Below are 22,774 nucleotides of genomic sequence, written 5' to 3'. Positions count from 1 at the left end.
GATGAGCCAGGAACAGAGGTCAAGGAAGGGAGTGGAGATCAGCCAACCAGACCCAAAGGAGCAGCTAATGAGGTGGGAACAAACCAAGGGACGTTGGTCAGAGCCGCCAGAGAAGGCAGAGTTTCGGAAGGAGAGCAAATGCTGCTGAGCAGTGGGAGGTAAAAAGTAGTTGTGCTGGTTGATGAATCCTGTTTCACTTGAAAGCAAGTTTGGGTTACTCTCCTGAGAAGTTCCGCCATAAAGGGGACAAGAGACATGGGGTTGGAGGGAGATGTTCAAGCAAAAGAGCTGGCTGGCTGGCTGATTGGTTGGTTGGTTGTAGTTTTTTGTTGTTTTTAGCAATGGAGAGGGGGAGAGTTTCGGGCTGATGAGGGAAGAAGGAAAGGAAGGGACAGGAGGAGCGCAGGCCCTGGCCCCTGGGGTGGAGTGGCAGGCTGGGCAGGTGCAGGAATGCCTCTTCCACTGCGGCAGAAGACAGGGAGCGCAGGCGGGCCGGTGGCTGCGTCTCGTCTCGGTGAAGAGCCACAGCAGAGGGGCCCGGGGAGGGCAGGTTGGACGGGAACGAAGACGCTTTGACACAACCCTCTGCAACTTACCCTTTTGCTTGCTTTTCTTTCTTTTTTTCAACCAAGTTCCCATGGGCTAGCACAGAATCCTGGAAGCTCCATTTAGGAACCCTTTGGTTATTGGGTTGCAGGGGGTAGAGGGGCGCTTGGACTTCGCACTTCAGTGTTTGGGGAAGATTTTATTGATTGATTCATGAGAGACACAGAGAGAGGCAGAGACCCCGGCAGAGGGAGAAGCAGGCTCCCTGCAGGGGGCCCGATGCGGACTCGATCCCAGGGCCCCAGGATCACACCCTGCACCCCCACCCCGGGCCCTCATCGGTCACATCCCCGCGTGTTGCCAGCACTGACAGTGCACAGCGTGCCCAGGAGCGGCAGCCCGGGCAGGGGGCGCCTTCTGTCTTTACCTCCCCCCAAGGAGTAGGAAATAGGGGCGCTTCGGGGATCTCTCCTGAGGCTTGACATTTTGTCCTTCCATTGCTGTGGTTAAGATGCCTTGCTTCGCGTTCCCGTGAGGCCTGCCACGCCTCCTATTTAGGGCAACCAGCCTTCTTGAGCAAAGTCTCTGCGAAGAATAGCAGGCCGGCTGCTGCCATCAATGATATGGGGGGGGGGGGGTATAGTTCATAGCCCTTCATGTCCATTGGGTGAAATCCCATGAAAATGCAGATGAGAAAGCACATCTTGAACTTTTGAGGCTCTTGCCTGAGTGGATTAACTAACCCTGTTTACTCATATCTCTCTGCCCCCTTCCGAGGACCAGGGTCTTTAGAATTCCCTGCTCTCTTTGCTTTGAACAAAGCCTCCAGCTTGCTGCTCTTCTGATCACAGCATGAGAGCAAGCTTATTTGCTTTGGTCAAATTTTGTGTGTAAGTGATTTCAGCCATTTGGCTTATTGTATTTGTGTCATTTGGGATGAATTCCAGGGACCTTGGGATATCATTTCTTTTTTACTTGAAAATAGATTTAATGAAGAACCATATTAGATTTGGCCAAGTTTTATTTCTAAGTAAGTAAGGAGCCCGGCCCCATAGCTTAACTGATACAAAGCCACATAGGATACCTGGTTTTACTGAGGTCCTTATCCAATTTAAACAACATGAGAAATGAAAGATATATTTCCTTTCCTATGCATCCTTTTTTTTTTTTTTTTTTTTTTTTTATCCTATGCATCCTTTGAACAGCAATGACCAGCTCAGGCATGGGGACCAAGGCCCCACTAATGCCTCCAAATATCACAAACATCTGCTGATTGTTTGCCCGTACTCATCTCACATAGCCAGCTCACCCCCTTTTGCTTGCTAACAAAATCTCAATGTTGCTCCATAGAGGGTGTGTCCAGCTCCAGGAGATGAATCATTATTCGCCTAAATTCATCATGTAACCTCTCTTTCGCTGTGCCAGTGATGGGCAGGTGACTCAGTGCTGGCCTCTGACATGTAAAGAGGTCTGAGGAGGAGGCTTGACAGAGCTGGGGGAGGGGTAGGTTTTTCCTCCCCCAAAAGACGGAGACCAGATGAGATTGCCACTCTCTTTTCCCTCCTGCTATGAAGACTTGTAAATTCCAGGACCCTCTGGATAGCCTTCCTTTTAGATTTGAAAATAGATTTCGTCAAGAACTGTATTTGGAGTTGCAGAAATGGAAGGCCAAAAAGATGGTCAAAGAAGCACCACCAACTGGTGCTGATCCAAACCTGGATCCAGAATTCTTGTTTGGTGCAAGAATTAAATGCCCTCACTGTTTAAGCCAATTGTCGAATATTCTTTTACTTGCAGCTAAAAGCCTCCAGATACTTGTGACTTCACAGAACTTACTATGCTCAAGAGCATTTATAACTAACACTCTTTACCCTGACTCAACAGAAACCATTCCCCAACTTACACTTGGCTGTTAAGGCATGGTTCCTTTATAGCTTGTTAAATTTAGCTAAAGATCCAAGGGTATTATAAAAGCAAAGTATTTTAATTTTTCTGGTTTTCTAGCACACTTAGGCTAAATGGAATAGTATAAATAAAATGATTTTTCATTAACTGATCTATAGAAGAAATGTCAGTATTCCCAAAGAGCCCTTTTAGAGTTGTCTTCTTTAAAATGTTCTTAAACCTTTCTGGTTCAGGATTGGAGTTCTTAATTGGGCCAGCCCTGCGGAATCGTTGTAAACCAACTATAAACAGCCTCTACTATTGCCTGAGGCAGTCATAATGTTTTTTTTTAAATTGCTATAAAAGCTCACCTGCATTGTTAAAAGCCCAAATATTCTTCATTCTTTATGACTTGGCATTTCATAATCTTATTTGTCCATAACTTTGGCCCTTTATCCATTTTTATTGCTAGAGGCTTTAACTTTTTTAATGTAATATTATTATAGTTTTTCTCCTTTCCAACTCACTCGTATCTTCATACCTGTGTTCCTGAAAATGCATGAATATGTCCAAATGCACCCTCATTTTGGGGGAGGGGGGTGCTGGGTCAAACATTGTATTTTTAGAATTACCTACAAAATGTACCAGAATTTCTGTTTTTCATATCTTTGCCTGAGAGTACACTTAAGGTGTTTGGGTTAAAGCCAGCTCCAGAGAATCCCTGACATTTTGTAATAAGCAAAAACACTCATAAACTAACATTTGCTCAGGGCCTAAAATAAGTCACACAACAAGGCTAAATGGAATAAATACAACTTTCTCTTCATTCTGAGCTTCAGTGTTTAAGTTGACCAGGGCAGGTTTAGCAGGGCAGCAGATACAAGTATATTTGCTAAACAAACGAATTGGGGTCAGGAGTATAGAAAGAGTGACAAAAGGACACTGACCAAGTCAGGACAAGTCTTTCAGTAAACTCAGGGCAGAATTGGAAAGCTGAAACACATTTCCATTTCCACAAGTGGTTTGTTGAACTTCTTTTCCAATTCCACATCCAGGACTCATTGCATCAGGCAAGATGAACAGTTTATGGACCATCACTGAGGAAAAACTAGTAGTTCATTGAATTCAACAAGCGTGTATAAGCCTGGGCCTAGGCCAACGAGTAAGGGCTATTATCAAACCTCAGCCTGTGGGGAGGAGTTCAATGTACCCACAGGGTTTTAACTTTGGGAGATGGTGTGATGAAGCTCATGCCATTGAAGGGAAGACCGTTATTACTTATTTCCCAAGAGAAGGGAGCACATGATGCCACACAGGGCCACATCGGGCAGCGCCAGCTTTGGTCAGGAGACAGAGGCAGTGAGGGGAAAGCACAGGTCAGAACCTTTCTTATTTCCCATGGAAAGGACAAGGCAAGGCAGTGAAAATAGCTCAGGGTTGGTTAGTTTGAGTCAGCAAGCCCTGGCCTATCGAAGTGGTCTCTAGTCGTATGCTACCTGGCCTTGGGTGATTAGGGCAAAGGAGTATTGGCTTGGTATGTGAGTTAAATAAAAGAGGCGGCTGGGAGTACAGACCCATGATTAATGAGAGGATTTGCAGTGTGATTATCAGGCGCCATGAAAGCTGGCTCACAGAGGAGATGTTAACAGCTGTGGCCATGAGTTTGATCCTATGACCAAAGGTTGCCAAGTAGACAAATGGAGAATCTAAGAAAACGCAGAACAAAAATCCACATGATTAGGGAGTCTCAGTGCAACCCAGTCCTCTTACATAAAAACACAACTTAGTCACTACACTATGTACCAACAAGCACATGGAAAACCAACCACATAGCTCCTCCAGGTTTTAATCACAAAAATGTGTAGTAAAGAATTTGGCCTTGCCCCAAAAGAGGTCTGGCCTTCGCCCTCAGCTTCTGGAATTAATCTATGTCATACTTGATAGGACTGTCTTTGTTTAGGACACCAGATGGCCACCCTAGATCTTAGAGTAGGCCCTGGCCCCTCCAGAAAGGTGTTATAATTTAGGGTGTGGCTTTGGATCATGTAGTATCAGTCAACCTGTAGACTTCAACCGTGTGGGCAATCAATCCAACGTGCTTACATAATGGAACCCCATTAAACTCTCTGGCCAATGATGCTTCTGTGAGCTTCCCCAGTTGGCAGTACTCCGTGGGCGTTGTCACATGTAGATGCCAGGAGCATAATGCATCCTTGATCCACAGGAGAGAATGATAGAAGCCTCATTCTGGGAGGGTCTGGAACCCTCCCAGATCCTGCTCCACGCGTGTCTCTTCCTTTGGCTGATTTTAATCCGCCTCCCTTCCCTGTAATACACCACAACCATGGGTTTAAGAGCTTCAGTGAGTTCTGTGAGCCCTTCTAACGAGTGATGGAAACTGATCGTTCCATAGACAGTTGGTGTCAGAAGGGAAGGCAGTCTTGAAAACTGTGACCTCAACCTTTGCCATTTGTCTAATTGTAAGTGAAATCTCTCCGCCTGCCTAATAGACAAGTAAGTAAGTAAATAAATAATAAGTAAATGAATAAAATTGAAAAGAAAGGGGCACCTGGGTGGCTCAGTCAGTTAAGCATCTACCTTCAGCTCAGGTTATGATCCCAGGGTCCTGCCATCAAAGATCAAGCCCTGCATCGAGCTCTCTGCTCAGCAGGGAGTCTGCTTCTTCCCCTCCCTCTCTGCTCTCGCTCTTAAATAAATAAAATACAATCTTAAAAAAAAAAAAAGTAGGAATGCCTGGGTGGCTCAGCAGTTGAGTGTCTGCTTTTGGCTCAGGTTGTGATCCCAGAATCCTGGGATCGAGTCCCACATCAGGCTCCCTGCATGGAGCCTGCTTCTCTCTCTACATATGTCTCTGCCCCTCTCTCTCTTTGTGTCTCCCATGAATAAGTAAATAAAAATATTTTTTTAAAAAAGTAAAGAAGATATTACTTAAAAAATGGAAAGTTCTCCTGAGGATCCCACAGTTAACTCTTTCTTTCCACTGTCTAGCTCTTTAGACATTTTCTGCACAAATATAAACGTACATACACACTTCATTATTTCTTTATCATAAATGAGGTTGTGCTCTCTCGTCTCTCTAAAATGTCCTTTTATCCTTTCTGTTGCATAAGTAGCCCTTGTGGGCAGCTCCAGTGGCTCAGAGGTTTAGCGCCGCCTTCAGCCCAGGGTGTGATCCTGGAGACCCCGGATGGAGTCCCACGTTGGGCTCCCTGCATGGTGCCTGCTTCTCCCTCTGCCTGTGTCTCTGCCTCTCTCTATCTCTCTCTGTGTCTCTCATGAATAAATAAATAAAATATTAAAAAAAGAAAAAAGAAAAAAAAATAAGTAGCCCTTGTGTCAGCACATACCCCTGTGACTTGGGTGGCTGGATGGTGTTTGTACGGCTCTATCATTATATGAAGAGAATCAAGTCTTGGGTTCTTGTGAGATCACATGACTTCACATAGTAGCGCTCTGAGAACAGTGCTGATCACAAAATGAGCAAGCACTCCAGGCATTTGTAATCATTGATTTGTTTGTGATTTAGCCACTCTCTCTTGTGTACATAGCTCTTCCTTCCTTCCTTCCTTCCTTCCTTCCTTCCTTCCTTCCTTCCTTCCTTCCTTCCTTCCTTCCTTTCTTTCTTTCTTTCTTTCTTTCAATTTCCAACAAGGCTGCAATGGATATCCTTGAGCTTATACTTATACCCAGGAATGAAATTACTGCATCAAAGGGTATGTGCATTTAACATTTTGCTAGATGTTGTCAAATTGCTCTCTAAAATTGTTGTGCCAATTTACATTCCCACCCCTAGCCTGTGATATGCCTGATTCCCCTTCTTCCCAATTACTGAGCTCTATCAAACTTTTTAGTCTTTGCCAATCTGATAGGGCTTTAGAAATTGCATCTCCTTGTAGCTTGCATTTCTTTAATTATTGTGAGGCTGAGTATCTTTTTTATATATTTATTCATTTACTTTATATTTATAGTACTTTTTCTTCCAGCTGCTTAATTCATGTGCTTTAATTTTCTATTTGATTTAAGCAAACTTCCTATGTCATTTGAAACTGGTATCTTGAATGAGAATTAGGCAAAAGGGAAAGATACCAGGATGCTTTTCCAACCAGCGTTTCCACATCATCATGACTTCCACTATGGCTTTAAACTTCCTTTTAAAACAAAACAAAACAAAAACAAAAAGCAAAGCAAAATGAAAAACAATAGACTGGGAAGAGGTACTAATTTTCTCTGGTTGATTGAAGGGCTTTTGTTTGTTTGTTTATTCCTTTCAACTAAACAGAAATCATTCTCTTTATTTCAGCTTATATCCATTTTTCCAGGATGGAAATCAACCCACCAAGAACTGAATCTTTTTATTCAGTAGTTTAAACCCACCTAATAAATAAATATTCTGTTATGTCTCACACAACGTAAGTGGTGGCAGACAGCAAACTGGTAACAGCTTTGTGTCTTGGTAAGTTTTTTGCACTTTTTAAAAGACTGAATTACTTTACTAAAAACCAGTTGACTCATTCTGTCCTAAAGAGTATTGATTTTCAAGTGAATTTCACATGTTAGCAAAGAGCATTTGTGTAAACTCCTCAGAAATTGTTTTCTCCAAAAAGGAGAGACACTCCCCCACCCCCCCACCAAATGTGGTCCTGCCTTTCTTCAAAGCTCCTTTTCTTCTAAAATTGACCTCATGAAAACTTCCCAAACAGGGTTCCTTGTTTTTTAAATGCACAGCCTCTTCCCTCCCCTCTCCTATTTCTCCAAATGTGTCACAGTCAGTGTCTGATGATACACATACTGGCTTATTCCACATATTTGTGTATGTCCACATCCATCTTTCCTCCCCCACCCCGCTGTTAAAAGTTGTAGAGCTCCTCTTGATTAGATGCTCTACCTCTTATAAATATCACAACAAAGTACATCCAAGCTCAGCAGCTTAAAGCAACAATAAGTGCTCATTATCTGGCACAGCTTCCGCAGGTCAGAGAACCAGGAGCGGCTCAGCTGGGCTGCAGTCATCCACATAAAGGCCTCCGGAGCCGGGGGATGTGCCTCCAGGATGGAGCGCTCTGGGGGCCGGCAAACTGAGGCTATGTAATGTCCAACCATGTGGACTCCTGCATAGAGCCACTCAAGAGTCTTCATGACGCGGTATCTGGCTTCCCCAGAGGGAGTAATCCAAGAAAGGGCAAGGCAAAAAACCACAGTGTCTTTTATCATCTAACCTCAGGAGAAGTCACGCACTCATTTCCAAAATGTCCTGTTACCATAGTGGTAGCAAGTTTTCCCCTTCTTCCCTTCTAGGTTCTTTGGCTGGTCTAATAATTACTATGAGGCAGATTAATGGGAGAGAAACAGATTTCAGACAAAGAGGAGCCCCATAAAAGTAAGAGGCACAAAGGGCAGCCAAGTGATTGAAGCCAAGGAAAGGGGAGGGGGTCTGTGGGGCGGGGGGCGGGGGGGGGGAAGGGGAGAAAGGCCATTCACAGGAAGGCAGAAGAGAAGTTTGGAAAACGAAGGTGTCCTGTTATACAGATAAGTTTCTTAGGTAGAAAGGCATCTCTGGTAATGAATAGCTCTCTTCCTGGTACAGGCCCTCTTTCCAGGGTGGATTTAAGCAGTCGAAGGGGGAGGTAAAGAGCTTTTCCTGGATCGGCTCACTTTTGATTGCCTTTAGCTCAAAATAATCCTTATGCCAAAGGGATATACTTTAGAGCAGCAAAATATGCTCCCCTTCATTACATAGATCAACCTTCTCCAGGGGCACGAACACCAGGAGGCAGGAATCATTGGTGGCCGGCGTGGAGGCTGGCTACCCCTTGGGATCCAGCCTTTTATTCATTCTTTGGATTATACCTCATAGATACAGATCTTGGCATAGATAGAATCACTTACGAGAACTCAACTCTAGAAATACTAGAACGAATAGAAAACTGGTTCCTTTCATTAAAACTGATGATGCAGGGGTCAAAAGGCAAGTCTTAGATCAGGTAACCTGGGAAAACACCTCCAAGGCAGAGATTCCTGTGGAAAGCCCTCGGACCACGGTCTGCAGCAGTGAAGGCTGGAGGGCAGGTCGGGGAGCTGTAGAGCTGCCACCAGGGCCCCAACCTCGGCCCTTCAGAGTATTTACGCTGTGGGAACTGGCAAATGCTCCAAGGCAGGGCTCTGAACCCCTGATTGATCCCTGAGTTGGTCAGTGATCATTTACCAGCATGCAAGCGATCTGCTGAATCCCTCTCTCTGAGATCCAGAACCTATCATCTCAGCATCTCAGCATTTCTAAGGAGCCCTACAATACGGGACCGCAGACCTACATCTTAGTCCACACACTCGAGTGGATCAAAAGCCGTATCATTTCCATTTCGGAGTCCCTGACGGCGGGAGCAAAACGTAACCTCCCTCCTTCCAGGCAGTCCCTCGCCAGCCTCCCATCCCGGAGTCGCGCCCCAGCTGCAGGGGCAGGAGGGTGCCGTGCGGCTCGGCCCCCCTCGCAGCCCACGTGGCCCTGCCAGGCCTGAGATCTGGGCCCTTCTGGGACCCCGGGTAAAGGAAGCCTCATCCTCGGGCAGGAGGGGGGCAGGGGGCTCCCTCTCCAGCAACTCCGTCCACAGCACTTCCTATCGCCTCTCAGGCCTGTTTCACCCATTCTGCCAGCTCTGGAAGCTTCCGAAGCGCAAAGCCTGGTCTGGGGGACCTTGATCGCGTCCCTGGCCACCTCCCGGCTCTGCTGAGCCACCTCCCAGGTCTCTACCCAACCACACACACACTCTCCCTTCCCTCCTCTTCTCTTCCAGAGTCTCCCTTGCCTCCATTCCCCCTCCTCCCTTCCCCTCCTCGCCTTCCTCCTGCTCAAGAACTTTCCAGGCAAAACTTTCCCAGGCAAATCCCACTCTATTCATCCAGACTTTGCTAGAATATCAGCTGAATTCTCCAAACGATTTACGTTTTGAATAACAAAAGCCAGAAAGCCTGGTTGTCTTGTTTTGTTTTCTATTCTAACAGAAGCCTCCCCTAAGGGCTGAGAGCCCTGTACCCCCTTCCAGCTTAAATGGGGAAGGAAAGTATGAAATTGGGAGAGAGAGTGAAGAAGCTCTTTTTTTGTAAAAAAAAAAAAAAAAAAAAAGAAAGAAAAGAAAAGAAAAGAAAAGAAAAAAAGAAAATGCCTTTCCCTCCATCACAGCTGCTTTACCTTCAGAATGGTTTTGTGGAGCACAGTTCAGGAAGCTTGTCAACCGTGTCCCCCGTGGTCTCTTGGGGACACGCTGGGTGCCAAGGAGGTGCCACAGAATGGCTCAGGCGCCCAGTGTGGTGACGGCTGGAGGCCAAGCACCTTCCTCTGCACCCCGGCGGCCCTTCCGGACTCGATCCTGGGACCCCACAATCCTGCCCTGCGCAAAAGGCAGCCGCTTGACCCCTGAGCCACCCAGGCGTCCCTTTTGGTGGCTTTTTGAAAACCCTCTCTCGGAAGATTGTCCCTTCACGGGGGTTTCCACGGGTGGGGCTTTCTGAGGGGCCGCTGGCCGGCTGGAAAGGATCCGGACTCCCACGGTGGTAGGAGAGGCTTCTGAAGGCGCCTTAAAATCCCTTGGAAAGTTAATATATTGACCTAGAGGAGACAAAATGTGAAGTCTCCACCAGACGAACATAAAATCCAAAGCTGGTTAAATGGGCCCGGTTCCCTAGCAGGGCATTTCTGAATTGTTCGGGCCACGGCGTTTATGTTGGTGGCAACTCCGATAACAAATCCGGGGGCCTTGGGAGCATCAACAGACTACGGGGTGCCCACGTCCCCGCCAGGTGCCAGAGGAGGTGCCCAGCAGGCAGGGAAAGTGCAGGGCGGGGGCTCAGCCTTCAGCACTGCCTGCAGCCCAGGGCATGAACCTGGGGACCTGGGGTCGAGGCCCGCGTCGGGCTCCCCGCGTGGGAGCCTGCTTCTCCCTCTGCCTGTGTCTCTGCCTCTCTCTCTCTCTCTCTCTCTCTCTGTGTCTCTCATGAATAAATGAATAAAATCTTTAAAAATAAAATAAAGTGCAGAGTCGGGGGCCACCGAGTAGCCCGGCAGTGGCCCCCTGCACCCCTTCCTCCCGCCCTAAGCAGACTCTGGTGCCTTTGAACCTGCCCTCATTGATGAATCCTTCCCCTTCCCGGGCCAGAACTGGGAGGGGGCAGAAAGGGAAGCCGTCGTCTCTAACCTGAGTGTCCCCGCGGTGGCATCGGCCTGTCCCGCCGCAGCCCGTAACCCGGGTCGCCTGGTGGTGAGGAGCCCCCCGTGGGGCCCAGGCTGGCCGCCCCCCAGCTGGGCCGGGCCCCTCTCCGCAGCTGAGATGTCTCCCCTTCAGCCCCGCGTCCCAGGAGCCGGGCCGCTCCTCCCCTCTCCTCGCCTGCAGCCTCTCGGCGTCTGCCCAGGGCCTTAGCTGGACAGCGTCATTTTTCATTAGTCAGGGTCCGTCAAATGCATTTTAAATTCTAATGACAAAAATGTGTCCATCTGTTGTTATTTCATCTGACTATCCACTCATCCATCTGTCCGTCCGTCCTTCTGTCCGTCCATCCATCCATCCATCCATTCATTCATCCATCCATCCATCCATCCATCCATGCATCCATCCGCCCATTCATCCATCCACCCATGCATCCATGTATCCATCCATCCATCCATCCATCCATCTGCCCATCTGTCCATCCATCCATCCGCCCATCCATCCGTCCATCCATCCATCCGTCCATCCATCCATCCACCCATCCATTTCCCCATCCATACACTTACTTTGTCATTTTTTCTTGGCATTTCTTTACCAATTTCTCTTGGTTCGGACCCCGTGCAGGGTGCTGGATGAAAGGCAAATGTGAGTCGGGCACATTTTTTTCTGCTGAGCTCAGAGCGACAGGCCCAATCTACAAATACTGATTACAGTATAAAGCCTTGGGCCAGCCCCCCCTGGCGTGGGCTTGGGCGGGAAGAGTCCACGGAGATGAGAGAGCAGAGAGGAGCAGCAGAGAGCGACAGCCTGTGGGCCCTGGTGGAGCTATCCTCAGGAGCAAAGAAGTGCGCCCTGGGTGGGGTGCTAGAGGTGGGGGGCAGCCGGGAAGGTGAGGCCGGGCCTGGCCAGCCCTGTGATGTGCGCACTCCCCTAGCTGTTCTATAGGGGGATGGAGACAGAAACCCCCACCCCCTTGCCAAGCGACCATGACCTTGGGAAAGGGACTTAACCTCTCTGGGTCTCGGGTCTCGGCTCTCATAAATTAAATGGAGACCAAAACAATTTCTACCTCTCCGGCTTGTGAGGATGAAGTGAATTTATGTACAGAAAGCACTTAGAAGGGTGAGTTCCACAAACAGCAGCCGTCACTGCTAATGCCCCTGGTTCCTCTCGGTGAGTGTAGGTGACCAAGTCACCCAGCTAAAAGAGGCCAATTCAAACTGGATTCAAGCTGCTTCCTCTCCCACTGCTGTGTGTGGTGTACCGCGGGACCACACAGGCTGACAGTGAAGCAGGACTGGGTGCAACCAGGAAGGGCTTCCTGCAAAAGGTGGCATCTGAGCTGAGTGTGGAAAAAGGGCCAGGAGCTTGCCAGGCAAAGAAGTAGGGGAAGGCATTTCAAGGAGACAGAGATGACTGTGGAAAGGCCTGGAGGCCTGAGCATGTCTGCTGTGTTGAGGGCACCGAGTATGGGTGTGGGGTGGAGGGGTGGGTAGGGCCAGAGCACAGATGAAACCCCCTTGCGGTGTCTGGACAGGATCCTGGAGGCCTTGCAGAATCCTTGTTCTCTCTTTAGTGCTAGTTAATATGTTTGTATGAAGGGTGGGAAAAAGTGAAGGAGGAACTTAAAAGTACAGGTCACTTGTACTTACAATTTACTCTCTTGAAACGACTCCCTCTTTTTATGCAAATTTATTTTTAAAAGAGACTTTGTATCCTAACTGTAAATGGTAAGCTCACAGTGCCAGATGTGTTTTGGAATTCACATTTTTTTTCTGATAATCGCAAGGTGATATAGTGCATATATGCAACGTTAGTTAACATCCCCAGAGGGCCAGAGAATGAATGAATATTTCTGCAGAGAAATGTATGAATATTTACACCAAGTAGGATAAAGACTATTTATAGCTTGCCTCAAATCAGCTTTGGCTCCAAACTTACAAAAAAACCTTTCATTTTTTTCAGAGCCTTTTGGAATTTAGAGTGTGGATGAGTAGTATCACTTGCTGGAAATAAAGGGTAACGGAAAATATATTATCACAAAAGAAGCAAGGTGATTAGAGTCCGGCTCACCCTCCCAGCTGGGGCTTCGGAAGGGCTCTGGTTGAAAGGGAGATTCACAGAGGAGGTGTCACAGCCTCCACTGGCGATGTTAACAATGGAGGATCCGTGCGGGGGGTATAGAAACTCTGCGTGATGTTCTTGCAACTTTTCTGTAAATCGAAAATGATTCTAAAATGGAAAGTTTATTAAAAAAAAAAAATTTGACTGATACCAAACCAGACTTTCTCCTTGACTCTGAGAAATGAAAGAGACTAAGAAGCAAACTCACTTTTCTCCTGTGGTCATCCCGTCTTCTAATGCTTCTTCCTCATGCCACCTGAGGTCATCCCACGGACTCCTCCACCCCCAGGGCAGCTCTGGGCCTTGGGAAACCGTGGCTGGGTCTGGGCTGGTCCGTGCTTTCTCCAAATGCCTGGGCCAAAGGCTTAGGCTTTTTCTGTGGATGAGGCTTCGTTAAAGGTGTTTAAGTGGCTTTGAGGGTGCCTTCATCTGGCTGTAGGGATGAGCAGGCTGGCAGGAGTGGAAAAAGCTGGGCAGGGGGAAAGAAATGTTGGTGGTCATGAAGGGACAGATGTGGGACAGATGTGGGTGGGAGGGCTCAAAGTGGTGGGAATCCAGGCCCATTGGAGGTGCCTGGGCAGGGCAGGAGAATGTCGGAGAGGGTGTTAGGGGGCTGGCTGGGGCAGGAGGCTGACGTGAGAGGGCCAAAGGCGCCTTACTGAATATGGCCTTCGTGGGGCTGGAAGCCAAAGCTCGGAGCCAGACGCACAGATCAAAGCGGCCCTGGAGCTAGAAGATCTCTGTAGAAGAATGAAAAGAACCCTCTGTTCCCCAGCCCCACATGTCCCCACCCCCAGCCCTGCTGTGGTTTAAATTGCCATGGAGAAGGAGACCAGCCTTCCTGCAAATTGGGAAGAAGGCAGAGGGGCCCTCATTCTGGGTGGAAAAGGAAGCTGGGTTCCTGGTTGTTAGCCTTGAAGCCGGTGGCATGGGAATCTGATTTGCAAAGGATGCGAAGCCTCCCCTACGGGATCCAATGTCCAGAGCTGCCTAAGAGGAAGCTGTTCTATCAAAGGCAAAGGAACCAGTACCCCCCCCCCAAAAAAAAAAAAGATGTACAGAGACATCCCAGAGAAAGCCAGGAAACAGGGCAGGCTTCCCGAGAGTCTGCAGGCCTGTTTGCATGCCGAGGACACTCACCCTGCCCATGTACCTAAGTTTGCCCCCCAAACTCTCTCCTGCCCCCCCCCTTGCCTGAGCCTCCAGCACTGGAGACCTTGTGCCCAATCCACTGCCATTCTGGGGCTGAACCCAGCTGCTGGAAGCAGGAGAGAAGCTGGGTACCCCGGGCTGGTGGCCCAACTGAATGCGGCCAGGAGGAGCCACTTTGGCCTGGGCTGCCAGTAGGGCCCTGGCCGCCAGGGCCGGTCCCCGCCCCCCAGGCTGGAGGAGTGGCAGCCGGCTGCGGGCCTGCCGGGAAGCGGGTCAGCCTGACATCCCCAGCAGATGTCAGTCTGGGAACAGGAAGCGGCTTGTTTGGGGCTTCTAAAAATAAATAAATAAATAATAACTACCACCACAAGAACAGCCTTTTATTCCCAAGTAAAAAAATGCTTTAATGACTAGAGCATTTAGCACATCGGGGGTTTTCATTGTTTTCAATTATGTGCAATTCTGAAAGGAGCGCACAAATTCTGAGCCTGAATGGAGAATTGTGGGGCTGTGGATTTGTGCTGTTTTAAACATTTGCTTTACTACTTTAAGAAGAGAACTGTAAAATGGAAATAATGATATATTATTACAAGTAAATTACACTGTGGAGTAGCATTAATATTGCAGTTGAAACCTAGAATTTGAAATAAAGATGGAAATATTCATTTGTACATAGTTTTTGTTCTTAGAAAAAATGATTTGGAATTAGGCGAGAGGCTTCCTTCTGCGTCTGCTACCCAGCCAGGCTCCCCGCTCCCCGCTCCGCCTCAGGGCCCGCGCCCCGGGGCAGGGAACCCAGAGTTCTCCCCGCCCCAGGCACTGGCATGGGGTGGGTGCCTCTGGGTGTCCCCCCGGGGGGGGACAATTGGTGCACCACAGACATGTGTGACGTGGAAAGGAGAAACGGGGTGGCGGGTAGGCCTCACAGTTTTCTGTGCATGGAACAGACCCTGGAGGAGGAGCCGGTGGGAGCAAGGGACACCTGAGAGGGACACTCCTTGGGTGTCACCGCCTCCCTTCAGGAGCCAGGCCCAGGGACTGTCACACCTGGCACCCCAGGGGCGCCTCCTCCTCCTGCCCCTCTGGGCCAGGGCAGCAGGGAAGAGCTTGGGGCACATGACTTCCTTCTGTTTGTCACTTCAAGGGCTTTTGTTTTTTGAATTAAAAAATAGGGTTTTTTTTTCCCCTCTGTGTTGGGGACTCTCCTTCAAGTGTTTTTATTTATATATTTAGGCGCCACAAGCTTTATTGTCTCCGTTTGGTCCAGGGCTTGGGGGTGGGGGGGGCGGGCTCCAGGTGGTCCCCAGGCCTCCAGGGGCTGCACGAAGAGGCTCAGGCTCAAGCCCCGGCACCAGGGGATCCCAGAAGGGCCCCCAACCCCCAAGGCCCGCGCCGGGAGTCGGGGGCGCCCCCTTAGGGACGCGTCTCCCTCCCCAGGAGCTCAGGGCGCAGAGCCCGGGGCTGGCGGCTTCCGGGGACCCCCCCTCCCCCGCTCTCCCTGGGGTGCTCCTGTCCGGCGGTGGAGGGGCCCAGGCCGCGAGGGGAGCCGCACGCCACGGCCCCAGCGCCCTGCACTCAAGCTTTTAGAGAAGTTATTATTTATCTATCTATCTATCTATCTATCTATCTATCTATCTATCTATCTATCATCTATCTTATTTATTTATTTATTTATTTATCTATCTATCTATCTAATCTATTACGCACTTATCTATTTATTTATTTTTATCCATTTATTTATTTAAAATATTTTATTTATTTATTCATGAGAGACACAGAGAGGGAGGCAGAGACCCGGGCGAGGGAGGAGCAGGCCCCTGCAGGGAGCCCGACGCGGGCCTCGACCCCGACCCCGGGTCTCCAGGCCCAGGCCCCGGGCTGCAGGCGGCGCTAACCGCTGAGCACCCCGGCCGTCCCTAGGAAGCCCGTTTGGTGAGGCTGAGCTCTGCAGGGTCCTCCGACCCGGGCAGCGCGGCCTCCTGCACCCCCTGTTGCAGAGGAGGCCCCGCTTCTCACGTGTCCGCTTGGCCGGACTCTCCTGCGGTCACCTCGCCCTGGCCCCTGGGGTCCCTCAGGGCACCTTACCCCCCTTCCCCGTCCCCCACGCGGGCCCCCGGAGCTCAGGGCCCCCGGGAAGTCTCCTGGGGCCGCTCCTCAGCCGCCCGACCCCTAGGGCTTCTGTGACACCTTAGCACGCATCTGTTGGCATTGGCCACAGTGTATTCCCCCCATTTTTAGAAAAGATTTTATATATTTATTTATCTGACACAGAGAGAGAGAGAGTGAGAGAGAGCACGCACACAAGCAAGGGGAGAGGCAGGGGGAGGGAGAAGCAGCTCCCCATTGAGCAGGGAGCCCGATGCAGGCTCGATCCCAGGACCCTGAGGTCATGACCTGAACCAAGGTAGATGCTCAACCCCCGAGCCACCAGGCGCCCCTATGGTCCCACCTGATCAGGAGGTCGCTGGAGTACCTCAATTCGTGTTTGTATCCCTCGCCCATCCGGAATAACAATAAATGCTTATTGAAAGAATGAATGAACAAACGATTTGGGGGCTTGGGAGGGGGCCTGGGAGGTAGTATTCACCGAGCCCACCACAGCGATTCTGCAGGGCAGGCCCGAGCTCTCTTTTTACCAGTGAGGTCAGAGGCCTTAGTAACTTGCCTGAGGACACAGAGGCAGGAAGGGACGGAGCAAGGATTACAATTCAGGTCTGTCCGACTCCCCAGATCACCTCCCCACTCCCCTTTACCCTACAGGATGGGGTGAGAAATGACTCCAAGAATCCCCAGCATGTACACTGAGCACCGCAGAGAGAGCACTAGGGCCCTGGTGGGCTCGGAATCTCCAGGAGGGCCTAGCAAACACCAGGGTCCTGATAACCAACCCCTACATCCCACCTTCATAACCTTTTATTTGGAAAACTTCAAACCTCTAGAAAAGTTGAAAGAGTAGGACAATGAATATGAATACATCTTTCATATTTGCAAATAGGCATATACACCTATTTATGTATTTATACGTTGGGGGTTTTGGGTTTTTTTTTTTTTTTTTTTTTTTTGGTTTTTGGCTTTTTTGCTAGCCTGCTTGAAAACGACTTGGAGATATGACACTTGACTCCTAGATCTCTGCATGCTTCTCTTAAGGAGAAAGAGTCTCCTCCATAATCACAACACACAACACCATTGTCACACCCAACAAATTTCACATATACTTAACATACAGTCTATGTTCAAATTCCCTAATTAGTTCAGAAATGTCATTTTATAGCTATTTTTGTTTTTTTTTGATCCAGGATCTAACTAAGGATCACAGATTTCATCAAGTTACCTTTTCTCTTTAGTCTCCTGTCACCTCAGTTTGACTTTTTTTTTCTTTTTCGTGATACTGACATTTTTGAATTCAGACTAATTTTCTTCAAGTTAAAAAAATAGATTTTTAAAAATGTAAGCTCTACGTCCAACGTGGGGCTTGAACTCACAAGCCCAAGATGAGGAGTGGCATGCTCCTCCAATTGAGCCATCCAGGTCCCCCAGACTAATTTTCTTGTAGAATGTCCCACATTCTGGATTTCTCCATTCCCTCATATTTCTCCCCAGGAATATTCCATAGGTGACGTTGTGTATGTCCTACTGCATTGTATCAGGAGGCATATAATGTCAGTCTGTCCCATTCTAGGTGAGGTTAGTACGTTTGATGACTTGGGGTGGTAGGGAGCCCCCAGGATGGCCCTAGTGGTCCCTCGGTCTGGGTGTTCACATCCAATTTGTCCCCCCTTGAGTGTGGGCTACACTCAGTGACTCACTCTAAAGACCGCAACATGGTGGGAGAGAGAGAATGTCACTTCTGAAAGTGGGTTATAAAAAGAAGGTGGTTTTCATTTTGGGAGCTCTTTCTGTTTGCATCAGGTGTCCTGGGGAAGCCAGCTGCCGTGCTGGGTGGCAGCTGCGTGGAGAGGCCCACGGGAGTGATCTTGCATGGGACTCGAAATAATCCACTGTCACAACTTCTTTCTGGTGGTCAAAGTGTCCCAAATTTAGTGAGCAGTGGTTCCTTCAAGCTGAGCTCTGTATCCCTCCCACAGGTTCCCATCGGTCTTTGAACCCTTGCTTACTTTCGGGCTCACTTTGTATTTTCCCCGTTCAGACCTGGAATGGGCTCTCTCGTGGTGTCTTTGGGGGGGGGGGCATTCAGAAACCAAGTTGTGGCCACCAGGTTTGCTCGTTGCAACTGCGCTATCCTTGCTTATACCACTAAGGGTAAGCAGAGTACAGTATTCACAAACCATTGAAATGAACTCGTGTGTGTGTGTGTGTGTGTGTGTGTGTGTGTGTGTAGTTGCATTGTCAATTCCATATCAGGCAGGTGTCTTTTTTCTATTTGCCTTCAGTCTTAGTCTTAGGGTTTGCTTTCTAAAAGTCTTTTAAAATTGAATTTCTTTTTTTTTTTTTTAGATTTTATTTTTTAAGTAATCTCTACACCCAATGTGGGCCTCGAACCACCCACAACCCTGAGATCAAGCGTCGCACTGAGTCAGCCAGGCACCCCTGATTTTATTTTTTAATCTATAAAGTTTCCACAAGGTTTAAAAGTCAAAACTATATATAAAAGAGTACATTCTGGAGTCTTACTCCCACCCTTATTCCTTCCACTCCATTCCCACCTACCCACGGTAGGCAATGTTTTTATTAGTTTCTGGTTTTGTCTTCCTGTGTTTCTTTTTCTTTTCTTTTTTTTTAAAGACTTTTTTCTTAAAAAGATTTTATTTATTTATTCATGAGAGACCCACAGAGAGAGGCAGAGAGACAGGCAGAGGGAGAAACAGGCTCCCTGCGGGGAGCCCAATGTGGGACTCCATCCCAGAACCCCGGGATCACGCCCTGAGCTGAAGGCAAACACTCAACCACTGAGCCACCCAGGTGTCCTGTTTTCTTTAACTTTTTATAAAAAGTAACACACTAGAGGCACCTGGCTGGCTCAGGGCGTAGAGCATGCCACTCTTGATCTCAGGATCACAGGTTCGAGCCCCATATTGGGTGTAGAGATTATTAAAAAAAAAAAAAAGTAACAGTCTATATGCCACTAGTGAGCACCTTGATTTTTTTTCCCTTAATATACCTCAGAAATCACCACATAGTAATTCATAGAAATATTCCTCAACCTTTTGTGGCTTTATATTACTCCATTACATGAATTCATCATATTCAGTTAGTAGCCTAATGGGTTGAGCATTTATGTTGTTTCTAATATTTTGTTATCATAGATAATGTTTCAGTGAAGAACCTTGTAAAAATACTGTTCTATATTTGTGGCAGTGTGCTTTCAGGGTGAATTCCTGGAATTAGAATTCTGGATCAAAGAGTAAATGCACATGTCGTCTTGCTAGATATTCCAAATTCCCTCCCTAGAGGTTGCACCAGTTTGCACTCCCACCAGATTATGAGGATGCCTTCTCCTTATAGCCTTGCCAACAGAGTATATTACCAAACTTCTGAATTTTTGACAGTTTGATAAACACTAATATGTCAGTGTAGCTTCAATAGCTATTATATCACTAGGAGTAAAGCTGAGTATCTTTTCATATTTTTATTTATAAATTTTTTAAAAAATACATCTTTATTTTTTAATTTGTATTTATTTATTTATTTATTTTTAAAAATTTTATTTATTTATTCATGAGAAACACAGAGAGGGGAGAGAGAGAGGCAGAGACACAGGCAGGGGGAGAAGCAGGCTCCATGCAGGGAGCCCGACGTGGGACTCGATCCCGGGGCTCCAGGATCACGCCCTGAGCTGAAGGTGGCACTAAGCCGCTGAGCCACCTGGGCTGCCCTGTATTTATTTATTTATTTAAAAAATAATCTCTACACTCAACATGATGCTCAGATTCACAACCCCAGGATCAAGAGTCCCATGCTCTTCTGATAGAGCCAGCCGGGAACTCCCAGCCCCACCCCCACCATCTTTCATTTTTGGGGAACCCATCTACGTATTTTGTATATGTGTGTGTAAACTGTTTATGTTTTCCCCAATTTTCTATCAAGTTTTGGCTTCTTTTTAAAAAAAATTCCAGTATGGTCAACATACAGTGTTACATTAGTTTCAGGTATACAATATAGTGATTCAACAATTCTATATATTACTCAGTGCTCATCATGATAAATGTATTCTTAATCCCATCACCTATTTCACCCATCTCTCCCCCACCTCACCTCTGGTAACCATCAGTTTGTTTTCTATAGTGAGCAGTCTCTTTTTTCCTTTGTTCCTTCATTTATTAAATTCCACATGTAAAAAAAATTCCACATATAAGTGAAATCATATGGTATTTGTCTTCATCTGACTTATTTAACTTAACGTTATACTCTCTATTTTTAAAAAGATTTTATTTATTTATTCATGAGAGACAGAGAGAGGGGCAGAGACACAGGCAGAGGGAGAAGCAGGCTCCATGCAAGGAGCTCGACGTGGGACTCGATCCAGGGACTTGAGGATCACACCCTGAGCTGAAGGCAGACGCTCAACCACTGAGCCACTCAGGCGTCCCAGTGTTATATCCTCTAGATCCATCCATGTTGTCACAAGTGGCAAGATTTCATTCTTTTTTATGGCTAATATTCCATTGTGTATATACCGCATCATCTTTATCCATTCATCTATTGATGGGCACTTGGGCCGCTTCCATAATTTGGCTAGTGTAGATAAATGCTGCTACAAACAGCCAGGTGCATGTATCCCCTCAAATTAGTATTTTTTATTCTCTGGGTAAATACCCAGGAGTAGAATTACTGGATCATACGGTAATTCTATTTTTAAGTTGTTGAGGAGCCTCACACTGTTTTCCATAGTGACTGTACCAGTTTGTGTCCCACCAACAGTGTACGAGGGTTCCTTTTACTCCACATCCTCACCAACATTTCTTGTATCTTGTATTTTTAAAAAATGTTTATTTATTTATTCAGAGAGAGGGAGAGAGAGAAAGAGAGAGAGAGAGGCAGAGACACAGGCAGAGGGAGAAGTAGGCTCCATGCAGGGAGCCCGACGTGGGGCTCGATCCAGGGTCTCCAGGATCACATCCCAGGCTGCAGGCGGCGCTAAACCTCTGCACCACCGGGGCTGCCCGCATCTTGTATTTTTGATGTTAGCCATTCTGACAGGTGTGAGGTGGTATCTCATTGTGGTTTTGATTTGCATTTCCTGATGATGGGTGATGTTGAGCATCTTTTCATGTGCCTGTCGGCCATCTGGATATCCTCTTTTAAGAAATCTGTTTATGCCTTCTGCCCATTTTTTAGTTGGATTATTTTGCTTTTTGGTGTTGAGTTGGACACTTGAGCATGAACTATCTTTCCATTTGTTTGTGTCATCTTCAATTTCATTCATCGATGTTTTATAGTTTTCAGGGTACAGATCTTTCACCTCCTTAGGTTTATTCCTAGGTATTTTATTATTTTTGATGCAATTGTAAATGGGATTGCTTTCTTAATTTCTCTTTCTGCTACTTCATTATTAGTGTATAGAAATGCAACATATTTCTGTATATTGATTTGGTATCTTGCAATCTTACTGAATTCCTCTATCAGTTCTTATAATTTCTTGGTAGAGTCTTTAGGGTTTCCCATATGTAATATGATGTCATCTGCAAATAATGAAAGCTTTACTTCTTCCTTTCCAATTTGGATGCATTTTATTTCTTTTTCTTGTCTGATTGCTGTGGCTAGGACTTCCAGTTATGTTGAATAAGTGGTATGAGTGGACATCCTTGTCTTGTTCCTGATCTTTAGGGAAAAGCTCTCAGTTTTTCAACATTGAGTAGGGTGTTAGCTGTGGGTTTGTCATATATGGCCTTTATTTTGGCCCCTTTCTCTTAATATTTAAATGTTCTTTATATTCCTAATATTTCAGATTAGGCTCTATGTATCATAAATGTTGCAAAGTTTTTCTCTCACCATGCTACTCCTTTTTTTTTTCTTTTCTTCTCTCTCTCCTTTTTTTTTTTTTTGTCATAGAGCAGGGCTTTTAAAAATACTGCTGAATTTACTAATATTTTCTTTTATTGCATTTTGATATTTTATTTTTCATTAGAAAGCATTTATTTGGGAATTGGACTGGGTTCCCATGCATCTTGATGTCCTAAGTTTCTCCCTTTTGTGAGGCAAAGCAGTGAGACTTCTTTTCCCTGCTGCCAAGGAGGTAATGGGGGCTGTGAGCTGAGCCACTCTGATTTTTTTTTTTTTTTTACCTGTTTCTCCTCCAAGAGGTGCACATTGCCTCTCCTTAATGGAAGGAATCCTGGTTGGGGAGGGTTACAGACACTTGGCTCTCATTGGGAAGGATGAATGTTGCATGGGAGAGAAAGCTACTCCATATCTCCTCTTTTCTACAGGAGCAGGTACCCAGAATTGCCTTCAGCTTGTGTACTGCTTGAGAAACTTTCCCACACCTAGGATGTAAATAAATCCACCTATATTTCCTTCTAATACTTGTGTGGTTTCATTTTTTTACATTTACATTTCTGGTCCATTTGACATTTATCCTAGGATAGTAAAAGTTATGGGTCCAATTTTCTGATAGGCAAGGTGGCCCCATGGACTGGGGGCGGGGGTAGGGGGTGGGGGGGTGGGGATTATGTGGGGGAAAATAACTGGTGATCCTTATAGTCTGAGCCACTAGGTGGCACCCCTCTAGATTCATTTCTTTGAGACTGGGGAGGAAATGCTGCAAGTCTTCAGAAGAAAAAGGAAATGACTTGCTAGGTTTAATTGACCAAGAGGAAACCTCAGCGGGAAGTTCCCCTCCATCCACATAATTTTGACTTCTATAGGCAGGCTCAGTGCTTCTTTGCCCTTGT

This window comes from Vulpes lagopus, chromosome 11, assembly GCF_018345385.1.
Source record: "Vulpes lagopus strain Blue_001 chromosome 11, ASM1834538v1, whole genome shotgun sequence".
Classification (NCBI taxonomy): Eukaryota; Metazoa; Chordata; class Mammalia; order Carnivora; family Canidae; genus Vulpes; species Vulpes lagopus.
This window is presented reverse-complemented; position numbering follows the sequence as displayed.